Source organism: Uloborus diversus, chromosome 2 (genome assembly GCF_026930045.1).
Source record: "Uloborus diversus isolate 005 chromosome 2, Udiv.v.3.1, whole genome shotgun sequence".
In the NCBI taxonomy this organism is placed as follows: domain Eukaryota; kingdom Metazoa; phylum Arthropoda; class Arachnida; order Araneae; family Uloboridae; genus Uloborus; species Uloborus diversus.
The window spans coordinates 60,614,086-60,629,075 of NC_072732.1; positions in this window are offsets into that span (position 1 = coordinate 60,614,086).

Sequence of the window (14,990 nt, forward strand, 5' to 3'; positions counted from 1 at the left end):
AAACTGCTGATGTAAAGACAAATTTTCCTAAATTTCCGGAGAAGCCGCATTCACAGGGGTAATTTTATAACAGAAATCAATAAACAAAATAGAAAATGATTTACTATTCTGATCGTAAAATTCATCAGAATAAGGAAGTGATTTCTTTCTTTATCAAAGAGTTTCTAATTATAATTTCTTTATAGATATCATTTTAACGTCTTCCTAAAGTTACAGTGCTTTAGCGCTTACCAAGTTTAGGTTCTAAATTATAATAAGTTGTCTATGACTATATGGTTAAAAGTTAAACATATGATCCATTTAGGTACACTGGCAAAAGATTATTTCCTTTTTTAGGGGGAGGGAGGAGAGCAGAGCAACCAGTTGTGATTTACTGGTTTGAAGGCCCGTCGCAATGCATTTTTGAGGTCCCCTTTGTTTATCTCAAAGTAATGTAAATTTTTATCATGTACATTTTTTAATATCTCTCGGGGAGCCTGTGGTTGTGCATGGTAAATCCGCCACTCGGAGCTACGGTGGAGAGTGAAGGTTGGAGTTGGAGCTGCAGGTGAAGGTGCTGCGTGTAGCCTCCTCTTTTATTGAGCTAACTTAGAAATAAGCATTAAATCTAAATAGTTTTTTGTCCAGTTAAACATTCCCGATGATGTTGGAAGAGACTGACCGAAATTCAAATTGGTTCAGTCGGTATCTGAAAGTCAAAATAAAAACTCTGTATTTACCTTTCAAAATATCTCTGATGGCTTTTCTCTAATGCAGATCTCAATATAAAAAAAGTTAGAGTTAGAGCGCGACGGCACCCCTCATTTTTACCGAGCGTCTCCCCCCTCCCTCCATAAAAAACCAGGTTCAGCTATTGAAGAGTCTAAAATCCTTTAAAAATAACTTCTCTGATAATTTCAGTGGCCTCGTGCATCATAATCCTCATGGATCCCCCCTCCCCCTTCAAATGGGCACCAAATCTTTAGCTATTATAAGAATAATTTGCTGGAATATTTACATTTCAAGATTTCCGTAGTCTTTTCTCTATCGCACATCTAAATGTTTTGATAAAAACGCAGGGATGGCCTCCCACATTTTCAATTTTACCGAACGCGAACATCCCCCCCCCCCAGAAAAAAATCAAGACTCCCTACCTTTGAGACTTAAATATCCTTTTAAAGCAAGTTCTCTGATAATTTCAACGGTATGGAGTCAACTTCAAGACCCCCCCCCCCCCCCGCCCCCGAATGAGTTCCCTGCTCTAGCTATTACTATTCGACTAAATTGCTGAACACTTGCTTATTAAGGTATTCGATGACTTTTCCGTTTCAGATCTTACAATGAATATGATGTAGCTATGGGTGCCCATTTACCTCCCGAAGTGAGGTGGTTCCCCTCAATTTTATCACCCCCCTTCCAGTGGCGGATTGGTTGAAAAAATCGGCCCTGGCATTAGGAGGTGTAGCGGCCTCATAGCTCTTATGGATATTAAATTTTACCTAACGATTGGGATATTACTTAAATATGAGGAAATTATTCTTAACAACAAAATATGTTTTATTTAAACAAAATTTAACAGATAGGAACACTTCTGCGCTTTAATGGTGAACAAATTAGTTAAACCTTTTTTTGGGGGAAAATTGTGATTGTAATTGTCCATTTAAGTAGTTTTATAATGCCCGGAACTTGATTGAATATTTCCTTAATGATAACACTGCTTGGCAAGTATGTCCTTTTCTGCAGTCATAACAGAAATAACTTGATTGCCCTGTAAATTACTGGGACTGTCATAAACATTCCCTGTTTTATACTGCCATATCCTGACGACACCCAGACTCGATGCGAGGTCAAAAACCTGGTGGAAGGGGTCGGGTACGAGTTTGGCCGCCCCTTAATATTTTTTCAAACGCATGTACCGACATAAAGAGAGAGAGAGAGAGTGGACTTAGTTTTCTGGCTTCTAGTAGTCATTAAAGTATTAGCAATATAAACTTAATGGAAAGATCAACATTGAGCCTGAAATAGGGGGTCCGGGGGCCTCTCCCCCGGAAAATTTTCGAAATTGTAGTCTTAAAAACTCAATATTAGACAATATTTGGTGATGTTAGGGGAGTGTAGGTTCAGAGTTTCTCCTGCTGCAGTTTTTCAGAAGTGGAAATCCAAAAACAGAATTTTAAATTATCTTCGAGTATATGGTACGACGAGCGGTTCCGAGGACTCTCTGAAATTTTTTAAAATATATTAGCGCTGAAAACGCAGTTTTAGACGATCCTTGGTGATTTTAAGTCGAGATAGATTCCAAGGCTATCCACCAGAAAATTTTCAAATTGAAGTCTTAAAAGCCTTTTTTGGTAAAGACTAGGACACCGGCAGTTACTCGAAAATTGAGTTCCAAAAACGAAATTTTTGCTGACCTTCAGTGATGTTAGGAAAAGGAGTTTTCAGGAGGCTCACCCCGGAAAATTTTCGAAATTGAAGCACTAAAAACGGGATTTAAAACATTCTTCATTGATGATGCCGAGAGAGAGGAGGAGACGGGGCACTTTCCCAAAAGATTTTTGATACTGTTAATTTAAAAACACAGTTTTAGACCATCTTTAAGAATATTAAAAAAATGGAAGAGGTTCAAGTACTTTCTTCCAGCAAATTTTCGAAACTGGATGTTCCTCAATGGTATTTTAAAATTGCATATTTTTAAATAATTTTACGGAAAAAATATTTTGTCACTTTTATTCCAATTGTTAAAAAGAGGGTCGCCGAAAGCAAAAGCGGATCTGGGGAAAAAATGACAAAGGTCAATTTTTTCACAAGCCTCCTTTTACACCTTTCACTATTAGGATATTTTACCCTCTGCGCGAGTTCAATTCTGAGCCGGGCCCCTATTCTCCAACTAAGCTGACATGACCTCACGTCGGCCCTTGTTGTAAGTTGCATTTTATAGCAATTGTGAATTGTCATTTATAAATAAAAGCGTCCAAGAAACCAAAGGTATTTTAACTTTTTACGACCGCTAAGGTTTCCCTGTTTTTAATTTATTCATTTATTTTTATTACACCGCTAAAAATATATTGGCATCCCCGGAGCTCGACCTTTGGAGGCCTCTTTGTCTAATCACACAACTATGTATAAATCACTTATGTGCATTTATGAATCCCCTTTGGGCCCCCTCATAATCGTGATCAAGTAAATTCGTTACTGGCAGAATGATTAAAAATTTCCTTTTAAAGAAGTTTTTTCCGATTTATAAGTCATATTTTTTAAAAAATACATGTGATTTTCATATCGTTGCAATGCTATGCATAATTCTTTAAAAAATTTTGGGGCCCCTTAGGAACATGGGGCCCCAGTCCTAGGCCTAATCAGCCTGTGTGGTAATCAAGCCCTGGGCAGCCCCATTTCAGAAATTTCCCCTCCCCCCCCCCTCTTGTGGGGACGGCCCTACCTCCCTCCACCCGCCAGCTTTAGCCCATACGTAAAGAGGAGCAGAGACTGTGTTTTGCGAATTTGCGTTATTCTAAACACATGCGCGCAAAATTTACATTTTGCTGTTTGTAGACAGGCCCGAAAGACTTTGCTGATAGTTGATCGGCCCCAAGCAATCCAAGCATGACCGGCCCACCGGGCAAATGCCCGGTTGCCCGCCGGCTGTATCCGCCACTGCCCCCTTCCCAAACAAAAAATGCCTCCATCTATTAAAGAGGTTGAAATCCTTATAAAAAACTTCTCTAAAAATTTCAATGCCATTGTCTGCCTCATGATCCCCCTCCCCCTCTCCTCTACAAGGGCTATTATTTATTCTTATATATTGCTTTCGCCATTATTATTCGCATAAATTGTTGAAATATTTACTACCTTTCTAGATGTTCGATGGCTTTTCTTTATTGTAGATATTAATAAACAGATGGTAAAGCTAGAATCGCTCCCCCCCCCCCCAAGTGCGATGGCACCCTCAAGTTTACCGCGCTTCCCCCAAGACGCGACCTTCTATTGAAGAGACAAAACTCCTTTCAAAATAACATCTCTGATAAATTCAACGACATACTCAGCATCAAGATCCCCTCCTCACCTCCCAAATGGGCACGCCTGCTTTCGCACATTGCCCAAACACATACACACTTCTAGTCCCCATGCTCCCCGCTGTTTTTTCTTAATTTTAATTTCTTCTTATTTTTTTTATTCACCTTGTAGTGAGAAGGTTAACAAGAATGACCCTTTAAATGGGCTGTAAAATATTCATAATTTCAGGGGGTCCGAGGGTTTCTCCCCCGGGAAAATGTTTGAAAAATAGATATATAAATCTGTATTTTGAGGCCTTATATGGGGGGTGATTGAGACTACAAAAATATAAAGAAAAATAGGCAAACAAAACCTTTTGAAAGTTGTGCAACAAAAATAGTTTGGTTCACAAAAATTTATCTTGAAAAATATGCTGCAAAAACGCGAGAATCGTGATTTTTGCATTTTTTACTCAGGATGTAACAAAGAGCTGAGTTAGGCACATCTTGATAATCAGATACTTGCCTAATCGGATAAGGGGCCCGACCCTTGGGGAGTCCCGAAATTGGCGCAGTGTAAGTTTTATAATAGGTTTGGGGGGGAGGAGGGAAATCTACCAAACTGACAAGGGGCCTGCCTCGGTCGTGGATGACCCTGAATTGAATTGGGAAAGAGAGAATGAAGTCCTAATAAGTATCTAAATTTCAAGTGCAGCTGATGAGAACTAGAATTGCTTACTCTCTATTTCTTCAAATTTTCTCTTATTTAATAGCTTACAATTAAGAATTAAAAAAACTTATTTATTTTCCTTTCTGGAATAAGAAAGTAAAAAAAGAACACTCTTCTGTTTTACGTTACAAAACATTTCGGGTTTCGGAGGGGGGGGATTCCGTCGCCCCTCTTCTGGATATTGCCTTGTAACTAGGGTTCCCTCCAACCCATTCCCCCCAACTGCTATGGCACCCCTCAATATTACCAAAAAAACTCAAAGAATTGCAACACACTAAAAAAAATCCTCTAAAGTAAATTCTCTAAAATTTTCTGTGGTATAATCTGCCTCATGATGCCCCCCCACCCCCCGCACACACACATGAGCATCCTTGCAGTAGCTATTACTATAAGAATAAATCGCTGAAATATTTATTCACCAAGATGGCCTATGGCTTTTCTCTTTTGCAGATACCAACTTATGTATTAGGCCTTGCATTTTGTAAATGCTTTGCATTCCCTCCGCCCCCTCATAAAATGTTGAATTTAACGACCTAAATATATCGATATATGGAAAATATCGATAGTTGGAGAGCGATATTTTGCAGTATTAAAATTCTGATATCGCCCAACCCTTTGCGGACAGAACTTCGCCTGGACAAAACTTCGCGAGGTCAAAACTTCGCGCAAACAAAGCTTCGTGCGTATAAAAATTAGTAGTGCGAACGAAACATTGTGCGCGTATTACTCCAAGCGTGTAAAATAAAAATTCTCGAAAGAAAATTATTTTAAAACTTTAAATTATATGTATTTTTTATCATTGCAGCTTCAACTTAAAAAAAAGCTCTATTTTAAAATTATTATAGTGGCAAATTAAGTTATTTACTCTCTTAATCCCAGAACAATTTTTAAAGTGGAATAGGGGGGAAGAGATTGTCAATTAGTACAGGTTTCAGTTGCAATTTTTTTACTTTGATTTTGCAGTAGAAACATATGATTACGCTTCAGTTGAAAAACTGAAACAAATATTCATGAAACTCAACAATTCAATGTAATTGGGGAATTAAATAGGGTTTGAAAGAAAGGTAGGAATGATGAAAAAAAAAATAGTACGAGAATTTTTTTTTGGATATTTAAAATATCAAAATTGTTTAATCATCAAAAAAATTTCAATTAGCTACAGAGCATTAGAATTATTAGGGTGAAGTGGGGTAAAACCGGGAAGTCGGGAGCAAACCGGGTACCCCCGCTGCTAGCCCCTGTAAGCGCTGCAATCACGTGGACAAGGGAGGAATTACCTTCCACCACCTACCTTGATGAAAAAGCAGTGGCCGTTAAATTAGAACGCACTAGACTCGCTTCTTTCGTTCCTGTGAAGAAAATTCTGTTTGAGTGGTTTTTGCTTAAAATTTTTGAATAAAACTAGACCGATTATACTACAATCCAGTTTCTGCAACAGTAAAGGCATATAGCTCTCTTTATACAGCATTTAATTACCTTCATTATCATTTTAAGTAATTGTTTGAAGCGTTCTGTATAGTCATATAACGGCATTTTTTATGAAAGCTGTATGGACGGGGCAAAGCCGGATATTAACAGAGGGGCAAAACCGGGTACTACTCCCATACACTGAGAGCAAGATGCAACCGAAACAGGACAAGAGAAAAGGACAAACTCTCATTTTGACCGGCTCCCATACAAGCTTCATCTTTAGGCAACATTAGAAGAAAAGAAAAAGAAAAATGATGGAAAGAAGACAAAAGATGAACGGAAGAAAACAAAACCCTGAAAGAAAGATAAACGAATCAAAGAAAAGGCAACATTATAAGGATGCCAAAAAGGAAGACAGAAAATAAGCGTCCAAGAAAAGAAAAATCGAAGGAGCAAATGAGGGATGAGTCCAGTGAAGAGAAGGACAATACTGCCTGCATTTACTGCAATGAGCTTTATTCCAACTCCAAGGGTGGTGAGGGATGGATCCAATGCATCCAATGTCGTCGTTGGGCTCCCCTCCATGAAAGCTGCTCTGGGGCCAAAGAGGAAGATAACTATTTTACTTTCGACTGGTACTAGTGGGGCCTTATATTACAGCAAAAAAGTAAAGGTAAAGACAATTAAATTTACTGTCAACTCATCAATATGCGTCTTTTACACTTATTCTAGTATGTCATGACAATAGTTAACATATGTCACTAAATAAAACTAGAATTTTGTGGAAACTTTTAAAAAAGTTTATTTTCCTATAGCAATAACATGTCTACCCGGGTTACCCCACTAGTAGCTCAAAACAAGGGTTGGCAAAATCCCGGGTTTTTTTTTAAAAAAGCCCATGGACCCACGGTTTTTTAAAATAAAACCCAAAAAAAACCCAACTAAAGCTGAGTTTTTAAAAAGAAATGTGGTTTTTTTTGTCTTTTTTTAGGGAAAATGTGGGGTACTTGTAGCATATTGTAGCATAAGTATATGGACAAAGCCCAAAAATTGTCTTGGGGTAAAAAAAGCTGGAAAACTAGTTAAAATTCAGCGTTTTCTGAAGAAAAGTATAAAAGACGACAAAACCCAAGAATGGTGAAGTTTCAGATATTTTACTTTCCATGATTACCAGCAGTTAAGGCAAAGTTACTTCTCGAGTGATAAAATCTATTGTTCGTTTTTAATTACTACTTTTTTTTTCTTTTTGTATTTTACTTTATTGTATTTCATTTTGTTATGCAAAACTACTGTAGAACCTCAAGTAGTTTAAATCCCTTTTTATTGAATTCCAGCTTAATCAAGACATTTCTTTGAATTTTATGTTGCCTTTTTTTCTATTTCTGTGTACAGAGTAAGAAATATTAAACCTTTTCGCAAGATAATGAAAATACTGTACATCGTATTGTGTTTTCTGTCTGACCGTTTGAGAAACCTGTTAATTTCTAAAAAATATACCTTATTTATTTGAGATTTGTGACGTGTTGGTTTGCAGAAAATAATTCACATGAAAGCCTTTTAGCTAGAGTAGTATTCTCTGTACAATCTACAAATATTGAGAAAATCAGACATGACAGGACTTAGTCAAGATAATTTGAGTTATTTATTGACCAGTTAAAGAAAAGTTAAATATATTTATTTAAAATCTTTGAAGTATTTTTTAAATGCCGTCAAGAGTTAAGAAATACTATTAAAGTTCAAAATTCATTTTTTATGTACATTGTCTGTGGTAAAGCACAAATCAAAAATAAGTTTAAATTGTAAAAGTAATTGAATTAATCAATTTTTTTAAAAACTTCTCAGAAAATTTAAAAAAACCCAAAAGTGAGCTAAATAATGGTTTTTTTAAAATGGTTTTTTTCAAAAAAAAAAAAAAAAACCATTGGATCCAACCCAATTGGGTCCAATCCGGTCAACCCTGTTCAAAACCGGGTAAAAAGACTTTTTTTGCAAAAAATTAATTAAAATTAAAAAAAAAAACATCCATGGTTTCGAAGTGGTTGCATTAATAGATAAGTAGGGCATACTTTTACAAAAACTTGTTCCTTTATGCTAAAAACTGTGATTTCTGGAATCCTGCAAACCTTAGGGTCTCGGTTTTACCCCACTTTTCCCTGCTATATAACCAATAATTTTTTATATTTTTCTATCGTTTTTGGAAAATTAATCAATTAATTTTAATTTCATTTTCTCTAAATTTATATCAATTTATTATTTACTTAAATTAAATACTTTATTTAATTACAGAATTAATTTGCTTTCTAGTAATTCATTATTAAAAATTAGTTACTTGTATAATTAGTGCTTTACTGTGGTCCTGGAAATCAAACAACAGCAACACTCCGCCATCCCTCCCCCCCCCCAAAAAAAACACACATACACCTTTTTACTTGCTTGCTAAGTATAGGATAGCAAAGTTATGAACCAGGGAAGTTTTGCACCTGCGAAGTTTTGTCCACGAAATTTTGTCCGGCGAAGTTTTGACCCCTAACCCATGAATGCAACTTGACATTGCATTTTGATGGAGAGTAAATTAATCCTTGGAATTTTCTCTAATAATGAAGATCAATCCTTTGGAACCTTTTGGTGGGAATAAAAATGAAAACAGTCGGAAAAAAACCGGAAAATTTCGAAAAAAAAAAACGTTTTTTTTCGAAGGAGTTTATTTCCACTCCGGAAGAATTGAAAAAATGAACTTTTTCAAGTTTTCCGGAAGTTTTAATTGAAGTTTTCAGCAAAAAGTGATTAGAAATTTCTCATACTTAAATTCTGTGCAATTTTTCTCCCCCCCCCCCCACCACTTCCTTGTATGTTAAAACACAGTCTAAATTTGATAATGCAAGTTGTTGTATGATAATATAATTTGCATTACATCAAAAAACACATTTAATACTTTTTGCAAAAAAATATATAAATAAATAAAAAAAAAACAATATCCTTAGTGAAGAATTAATTTTTCTTTTAAATAAAACAAACAAGCATAACTTTAATCACAGAACTATGTTTCTGCTGACTGTGCGAACATAATATACAGGGTGAGTCAAAACACCCGGGCAAGTCATTTTCCATGTAACTTTATTAAAAATAAATAAATTAACATAACACAAAAAGTAGCAATATGAGAAGACCTTTAGCAATTAATAAATTAATTGGTTTCAAACTGGCCGCCCTTTGAAGCATCACAGAGGTGCAACTGCTTATTGAAATTTTCATTCAAGGGCCGCAAGTCTTTTAATCAATTGTATTCTCTATAAAGCAATTGGTTTAGACAGTCCAAAGTTATATGTAGTTTAGGGTAGACCTTAGACTCCAAAACACGCCACACAGTGTAATAAAAGGGATTGAGGTCTAGCGAGTAGAGCGTCCATTCTAAATATGATATCATGTCAAAAGCAATGAGTCTTGCATCACTCTTGTCTTTTTGGTCGTATGAACTGGTGTGGAGTCAAACTGAAATGTCCAGTCTACATTGCTGTGCTGAAGTGCTCTTAGGTCCACAGAAGTACAACAGCTCCTAAAATGTCCTTCTGGTACACTTTTTGATTCATTTTATGACCCTCATCCTTCATTTACAAAACAACAGATATTTTTTGTCGCTTGGACTGATTCCATCCCAGACAAAGACTGACTTCGGATTTTGGCGATGTTTAACATTTTCTAAGGTGCTTGGAGTGAGTACAAACCAAATCCTATTGTTCCGGGGGTTATGAGCTGGTTGAACGGTAAATCAGTGAAAGGTATCTCTTCCAGCATGGACTGCTTGCGGCCCGTCTCAAACATTTCTGGCATCTTTGGAGTCATACGAATGCCTGAACTTTTTGGAACTCGTAAAACTTCTGTTTGAGCTGTTTTTACCCTTAGTCGCACTTATCGGTCACAAATTTCCATCTTACGAATGAATTCTGTCGTGGAAACTCAAGGATTTCATCGAACTCACTTTTGGATAAACTGACGATTAACTGAAATGTTTACTCTTCGTTTATGTACGCTTTCCTGACATCGACTATCATTTCCAAGCCACTTGAAGTGGCATACCGCATCAAATACTGTTTGCCGAGGCACAAAAAGCAAACAAACTGTCGTTCTACTTTGTTGAACAACTTTAAAATAGCAGGTCTTTTGCTTAAAATTTTAAGAAAACCGAAAAATAATGCATAAACTAAGAGATATATTGTAAATTACTCTCTAATAAAGTGAGAGACAAAAATACATAAAGACACTCATTAAAAAGAAATTAGTTTACTTCCATTCGATAATGCAAACTTCGTCCGAGTTTTTTTTTTTTTTTTTTTTGCCGCACCCTGTATACTTGAGCTCAAGCTGAGACATTGTTTTAAAGTTTGAGTCTTCCATACATTTGATTCCGACGTCATTTTTCTTTTCAGAATTTAAAAAAGAAATAGTTCCTGATCAAGTGACCTTAAAGTATTTTATTTCTTAAGTAAAATACTAAACAGAGAAAAACTTGATTATAACGCAATTTTTTTCAAAAGTACAGGTATGACTACTTTTACTACTGTGCTTAGCACGGCCGTATGTATAAACTGAAACTCCAGTTTAAGTTTTGGTTCAGGTTTAGAAACCATTACACAGTTTTGGTTTGGGGTTTCTGTTGGAAAGAAAAAGAAAAATCAATTTAGTTTTGATTTGGACTTAGACTGGATTGGAAAAAATCAAAACTCAATAGCTTTCATTTTCAGACAGTAAAGTTACATTGAAAGGAAGGGAAATCATACTTATTTTTCTTCCAAACATTATCAATCATGTTTGAAAGTCAAAAATTACAATTATTATTTCAGGTTTCAAAGGCAATGTAAAATAGAAAATGTAATTGCTATGATTAGACACACCTTACCCAATATTATTGGTTGAACGACGACTTAACTTATTTCTGGTGTTTGACCAAGAAAGCTCTCAGTTAAAATTAAAAAGTTTTTTTTTCTAATTAAACTTATCTTTATGTGTATTTCTCTCAAGCAGAAAAAGATGTGTGGATTGCATATATTTTTTAATGCTTAACCCTTTGTATTTCCCAAGAAACACAGAGCTATTAAGAAACCCTATTTTTATTCATAAAAGTATCAATTTTTCCATTTTTTCCAGTTTTCCCCGAAAAAAACCGGTAAAAAACTTTCTTTTTTTGCCACCACTTCAAAATTTCCGGAAATTTTACATCTCTAGGTGGGATCCATCCCCACCTTCACCTAAAGTTTCAATTCTTTAAACTGGTTTTCAAACATGTATCGATTTTCAAAATCTTAAATTTGTAAGATAGAAATTCGGTGTAAAACTGTCTAAATGAATCACTCCATATACAGTCAGCATAAAAATATTATTACATAAATTGAAGTCATTACAAAAGCTTAAAACTAGATTAAAATAAAAATCTTCCGTTCCATGTAGCTGTCTGTTTCTGCCATCATGAAGTTTTCAAACCTACAACATGGAAAAATACAATGTATTTATAGTGAAGAAAGAAAATTATATAAGCATGCATGGCCGGAAAATTGTAGAAAAATCTAGAATATTTTAATTTGATATAGGATAATGGACTAGTTATGGGCAGCCAACTAGTAATGGGCACGTTTGTCTTGTATTGTCAATATCAAGTTTGTAATTGACATTCCAGGAATACCATCCAGTGGTTGCTCAAAGCAGCATTATTTACTATTTGATGCTTTTCAAACACTAAAATAGTGAATTTTCTTTGCATTTAAGTTCATCAGATAGCAGTTTTATTGGTACGTACTCATTTTTTAGCATTTTTTCAATCACTAGGTATACTTAATCATTAATTGTGATATTTAAGATCCTTTCAAGGTAATGTGTTCATAAATAGTCAATTAAAAGTAAGTATTTTTAGTTATGGACTCACATGCCCATAATTGACTTTTTAACCATTCTTACTCAAAATTATTACTTAGAATTTGCAACTCCAGAGCTCGAATATGCTACCATGCGAGGTACCTTTGAGGTAAATTATAGGCTTCAGACTGTTTATGGTGTAATGTAATTTCAAAAGAATACAAAAGAAAGCTTTTCACGAACACAATGAAAAACTACTGCCATTCACTAAGCTTCAAAGCAAATTACTTTTGCTTACTTTTTCAGCCGCCATTAGACAGTAACTGCAGCGTCCCTTATAGTTTATTGGAGTTGCGAATTGATGATAAAACATAAGCTAAATTTGGCAGACGACAAATTAAAAAATGCGGCATTAGATAGTTATATTTCATTAATTCCTTTATTCGCAACTCCAACGAACTATAGGGGGCGCTGTAGCCACTTTCTAATGGCGGACGAAAAAGGTAAAACAAACGCACGTGGTAACGAAGAAAATGCTAATAATCCCAGTAAATTTTATTCGTATGCTTGATTTTCTTGCTTTATTCTTTTTAAATTTATTTTCAAAGTCTTGTTGACATTCTAGCCCACGTAGAAAGAAATGAGAATTCAAAGAAATGAGAATGGATTCCATACTAACGATAGGGAAACGTTGAAAATTGACGTTCTTTTCGAGCTATTTATTTCCAGCGAAAACCACGCAAGCACGCTTGTACATTGCCTTGGGCAGGTAAAGGCCAGTTTCTGCAATTTTTTCATTTTTCATAATTTTGCTGTTTTGTTATCTGTTGCTGGAAAAAAAAGCATCAAATTCCAACATTTCCCTATTGTTAGTACTGAATCCGAAACGTATTTCTTAAAACTCACTTCTGCAGATATTGCCGTTCACCTACTCACGGCAGTATAATAAAACTAAAGTACAATGGCAACAAATACAATAAATGGCAAAAACGAAAAAAAAAAAAAAGAGAAATTTGCAATGAATAGCCCTTTAACTTCCGGCGAGAGAAAGTTAGTCTTTGACTCAGATTTGTTGAAAACGGTTAACAGTTTAAAAGGATAGATTTTATGTTGTTTTCATTGTAACGAATGGACATCTTTTTGAATAAAGGAAAGATTTTCCGATGTTTTTCTAACTTTTAAAATAGGTGTATCCTGTAATAATCTGGAGCCTAAGTCAATGGAAAGAGATTAGAGATATATAGCTGATATTCAACAATCGATGTTGTAGAATATGAAAAATACAACGTCAAAAAAGCGCAAATTCGCAGATAACTGCAGACACGTTTTTCGGCGGTTTTTTTTTTTTTTTTGCATTGAAAAAGGCGTTCCCTGTCCCTGTAACGCCGAAACACGTGTTTGCAGTTATCAGCGAATTTGTGCTTTTTGACGTTGTTTATTTCTTACTCTACTTTTCAGCACAAAGGTATTTATTTATCTTATTTATCTTAATCGATGTTGGTTTTTGGTAAGCGAAAATTTGCCTCGTTAGGGTCTGGTGGGGTAAAGTGGTCATAAAATCGTAGGTTTTCACATTAGGTGTATAATAAATGCAATAAAGTCTTTAAACACTTCACCTTTTTTTGTTGTTATTTTACATTGCATTATTAAAGAACATGGTACATTGAATTTTAGGGAAAAAATATTGATTTAAGTAGTTTTATAACACTTTCATTTAGCTATGTATTTATGACCACTTTACCTCATCGGGTGGGAGAAATTGGTCATAGCATGTGGTAAAATGGTCATAGTTAAAAACAGATGTAAAACCATTACAAATAACCCTAATATTTGCATATTTCGGTTATTTTTATAGTTGCAAGTATATGCGGGTATACACGAGTATATAAGCATGTATACGTGATTACCTACAGGAGTGTAAACGTGTCTGTCTACACGAGTATATACTAAGGTGGTCACAAGGTACATGGGGAAAAACCTTTTTCAACTAATCTTTTGCGGCACCCCCCTAAAATGTGCCAATAGACTGGAAAATGTGATTTGCAAAGTTTCAAGTCATTTTGATGATATTAACACGTGCCGCAAAGAGGCTAAATTTACAAAAAATAGCATTTTTTAGCAAAAAATCTCAGTTTTTCATCTGTAAAACCAAAATTATTAATTCTAGAAACTTCGTTCTGGTTTCATCTTATAGGGAATTTTATTCTCTTTAAGTATAATTTCATTTAAATTCTTGCAAAAATTGATTGAACATTATTCAGGATTTTCCAAGTCAGTTCGTAGCTAATATCCTCAAAATCGCGTAAAAAGAATGAATCATTAAAAAATAAATTGTATTAGTTCTTTTAGATAATGGTTGTAACCCCCTTACAATGCTAAGTAATCAGATCAAAAACAGCAATATTATCAGAAATGTATACAGTGAAACCCCGTTACAACGAATACCGATACAACGAAATATCCGATTTAACGAAAGAAATTTTCAGCCCTGATTTGATTTCCATTACGTTACTTGAATTTCATTACTACTAAAACCTCGTTACAACTAAAAGTTCTGGTAAATCGAAGTTCGTTGTAACAAGATTTCACTGTACAATAGTTATGTTTCTTAAAATCAAAGTTAAAACAAACAACTGCAAACTTTTGAAATTAGCTGTAGAGGCCTTAAATACAAAACGTTGCTTTATTCCTCGGTGGTTAGAGCTAACCAAAGCTTAAAAATCCCATTCTTGTAAGGGCTTTCGACCCCCTAGAGAAAGGAAAATTTACGATTCTCAGGAAAGTGGTCAGTGTTCTTAGACGGGGACTTGTTACGGCTTCTGCAGTGCAAAACTGCGTTTTGTGAATGCAGTTGTTACAGAAAAAGTTTTTGTATTTAGCAAATCTCTACCACATTTTAGAAGTTGGTTTAAAAGAATATTTGATTTGCAAAATAGGTATGTCCACTAGTGCTCATCCAGATGTTTTTCAAGAATTTCAGGATGAATGGTATAGATAAGAAGCAATCCAAAGCAAGTATAGAAGATTAAAAA